The following is a 3,868-nucleotide window of genomic DNA, read 5'->3' as shown; positions in this document are numbered from 1 at the left end:
AAGCCCACGGTTAGATCCTCCATCCCTCCTCTCGACGGGAACCCTAGCCGCCGGCCATGCCGACCGACCGACTGACCGCCACGGGAGGGAGCACCGCGGGCGCCTCGGCCGGTGCAGCCGCCGGCAGGGGTGTCGTCGCGGGCGGAGGCACGATGACCGGTGGTGGCGTCACGGGAGGAGGCGCCTTCACGGACGGTGGTGACACGGGAGGAGGCGTCACGACGGGCGGCGGCGCGGACACGGGCGCGACAACCGGAGGCGGCTTGACCGGCGCGACTGCGGCTGGCGGCTTAGCGGGCGCGACGGGGGTGGCGGTGGGCGCGGGCGTGGCCGGCGCGGGAGGTGACTGGGCGGGCGCCGTCGGCACGCCGGGTGCTTTTCTCCCCCAATTGGTGCCCACATGGCCATATCGATTCAAGCGCCAGGTGAAGACACCCCTCACTGTCCAAATGTGCTTCTCTACATGGGCGGCGTCACCGCGACCAGTTTGACTACTCAAGCAAGGGTGAAAATATTGACCTCCCTTTGTTTCTCAGTTGTGTGAGATCTGATTTTATTTAGAATTTGTGTGGAGCTTGAAGCACATGAACATGTTTCTCCCTTCCTCCGTTCTTCGCCATTTCTCTGTAGAAGCCCACCACCTCCGCGGCGAGGCCATTCTATGCCAGCCCGGCCATCAACGTCGTCTAGATGATCATGTTTGGCTCCGAGATGCCGTCGAAGGCTGCGACAGCTGAGCGCATCCCTCCTCCGCATTTCAGGTACATGGTGATGAGGACGCTGTAGGCAGCCTTCTCCGCGTCAGACCCAGCCTTGCACGCACACGCATGGAGCTGCGCGCCGAGGCACGAGCCCTCCTCGCACGAACATGCCTTCAAGACGCTCGGCAGCGCCAAGCCGTCGGCGACGCCTCCAGCCCTTTGTACAGTCTTGATCTGCAGCATGCGGAAGGAGGAACAAGCAACGCGGGTCAATAGCAATCAGCAATCAGCAACGCTGCCTCCCAGTCCCAGGTGCTGAGGTGCACAATTCTGCGATACAGCTTCTGGAGCTGGAACCTGAAGCACTTGTTATACTCGACAGTTCGACTGCAGGTAGAGTATCCTTACCTGAGAAGACAGAAGAGCACCATGGCTGGCTCGTGTGCTATGTTTCCCTAGCTTGGAGTCGGCTTCTTCGGCATCAACATCACTCATCAAGAGGAACGTTAAGGCGCCCTGATTCACGGGAGATTCTCCTATGGCAGTTGGGAAGTTTATAGTGGGTGCAATTGTGTCAAACACAAGTGTCATTTAGACTAATTAGTTTCAGTCATGTTAGAATAATGAAAAGGGTTCCAGATTCAGAAGTTATATTTCGGTAGTGCCATCAAGTGATGGTCGTTGCAGAACATTGTTAAGATGAAGCATTTTTACGTAGGTTGTAAAAGGGTCATAACAGTGAAGTTATAATGGTCGGGTTGAAACTTACCATTTCACCAATCACCAAGCTATCAAATGAAATGAAAATTTCTACCAGTTTGGGGTCAATGCATAAATAAAATAAAATTGCATATCTGGATTCAGTATGACTACCTTAAACAGGCACCGTTTTGAATTATAAATTATAATGTCCCATGATGATCTCATGTTGAGTGGAACATGCTATCTTTGTCACTTGTTCATGTCTGCAAAGAGAAGTACTGGGTAAAATTATATGGTTGTAGGTCAAAAATTACAGAAGAAGAGATGCTAAATCACTTTTTATATTAACTGATAAACCATTTACCAGTATGAACTTGTTAGGCTGTGACAAATTAACCTAGAAGCAGATGCAGTACATCTTCTGTCCGATCACACTCGTACCTTGGCCTGAGGATATAGATCTTATGTTTCTACTATTTTTTTAACAACAGGGGGCTTCAAGGTGGTTTGATTTGTTAACCAATTAATAAGAACTTCTGCGTAACATTGGGTCAGCAGCATTCTCTTATCAGGCAATGTCTTTGGATACGTACCTCTCTGAAGCTTGGACATACCTTGGAAATGTACTACTATTAATGCAATAGTTGATTGTGTGGTTGGCTCTTTTAGTAGCATGGATATAACTAATAGTTTGGCTTTTAAATTTAGAAAATGGCCTTAGTTCACTAAGGTTAGTTTCTGTTTACATTGCTCTGCATATAAAAAACCAAATTGTTGTGCTAACAAGGCATATGACATATTATATTCAGGCAAAACATTGTTTAGGAAAAAATGCAGAGCGGAGTTTATGGATATGCATTGTCCCCTGAACGAGGAGACAACTATTCAGGGTGCTGCAGAAATTTTTGGTGGACCGATCGATATCTCAGAAAGTATTATTGACCTCTACATTCCCTTTGGCATGCAGGTTGAACAAGTAAATACCCACCAACTCTCAATTATCTTCCGTTTCTAATCTTTGTCCTAAGTCTTCAGGACATAGGAGAACTTGATTATCTGATTAGGTACCGTGACTAGATTATTTTTGTCTACTATAGTGAGATGTTGATGATGCCAATGTAAGTTTCTTAAGTGAGAAGGAGAAAAATAACTTCTCATGGAAGTACTCTCACTTTTCTGACATGCTTAGATGTTGCCAATTTAGGTTTATTAAGTGAAGTCAAGTTTGCTTAGTGGTATGCATATTAACATTTGTCAGTGAAGAGCAGTCCCAAAAAATTTAAGAGTGAAGATCAGATTTAGTCAGTGACAAACAACGTGAAATCATACATGGCAAATTAACAAACGTGTCCCAGTCCTACTGTTCATTATCTGTTACACTGTTTTTTTCGACAATCAAAGCTCATATTTTACATTAAAACTGGTTAAATATTCCTATCAGTTCTGCATAGATGCCCTTCTCTTCTGATAAATAGGCCATCCACTTTAAAAGTAAGATTTCCTTGCTAGCTCCAGTTCAGTTCGTATCTCCAGTTCTGTATATACATGAATGTTTCTCCCTTCTGTTTACATGAGAGCAAAATAAGACATGTCGGGTTAAATCATTGAAACATTGTACATGTTAACTGAAAGAGAAATTCCAGATGTGTACTCCTGACCCTTTGTATGATTGTTCAACGGTGAGGTTGCACGTCTTCTGTTATCTTAGGTGAGGTGTACTTGATAATGTGACAACTCTTAGTTTTTCGAATATACTTGATGATGTGACAACTCTTAGTTTTTCGAATATAGCGTTTGTTGTTGTTTCATATTACTGGTTGTTTCTTTTGGTAATTCTTTGAATTTTTTCCTATATTGGTTCTCCCTTAATATAGCAAGCTTCCCTTGAGTATCTTTGAGGATTTTTTTAACACCACAAGTGTTATTTGGTTTATTATACTTTGTGCTCATGTCCTAGCAATCAAGGGATTCAACAATTCGATTCTACATGTCGCTCCTCACCACATCAGGCCGTCATAGACACCATCGGTTTAAATCTTGTGGATGGCGACGTAATTCTTCCTAACACTTATTCATCTTTGGTCAAATGCTGCCACCCAGCTCTTTAGGCAATAGCCATAGTAATGTTTATTTAGATCCATTCGCTGTGTTTCTGCCATTTCAAAACTATTACCTGCAGATGTGTGTGTGCGTATGTGTGTGTGTGAAAAGAAACGAGATAAGTTTGCATATGCTGTTAATATCCAACTTTTTACCATCGATGAGTCAATCGTACTGGTTCTTGCTATTAGTTGGTGAGACCTTTGCAATTTCTTATGTAGCATACATCTCCTACCTAACAGATGGGAATATAAAACTATAAATAACATCTGCAAATGAACCAACACCTAGGCTATAGAAGAACATCAGAATCAAAACCTTCTGATAAAAGTACGGGGGGTGCGTGGGTCGGGAGGTCAAATGTC

At 44.4% G+C, this 3,868-nt stretch overlaps 1 long non-coding RNA gene across 1 annotated transcript; it reads right to left on the bottom strand.

Moving 5' to 3' along the window:
* Positions 1-857: 857 nt before the first annotated feature.
* LOC123412903 lies at positions 858-1,815 on the bottom strand. Its single transcript, XR_006613625.1, has 3 exons — positions 1,768-1,815; positions 1,575-1,666; positions 858-1,237 (listed from the first exon to the last, which is right to left on the bottom strand). It is a non-coding gene; the product is annotated as an uncharacterized LOC123412903 (long non-coding RNA).
* Positions 1,816-3,868: the final 2,053 nt, after the last annotated feature.

This window comes from Hordeum vulgare, chromosome 7H (assembly GCF_904849725.1).
Source record: "Hordeum vulgare subsp. vulgare chromosome 7H, MorexV3_pseudomolecules_assembly, whole genome shotgun sequence".
Classification (NCBI taxonomy): domain Eukaryota; kingdom Viridiplantae; phylum Streptophyta; class Magnoliopsida; order Poales; family Poaceae; genus Hordeum; species Hordeum vulgare.
This window is presented reverse-complemented; position numbering and strand designations above follow the sequence as displayed.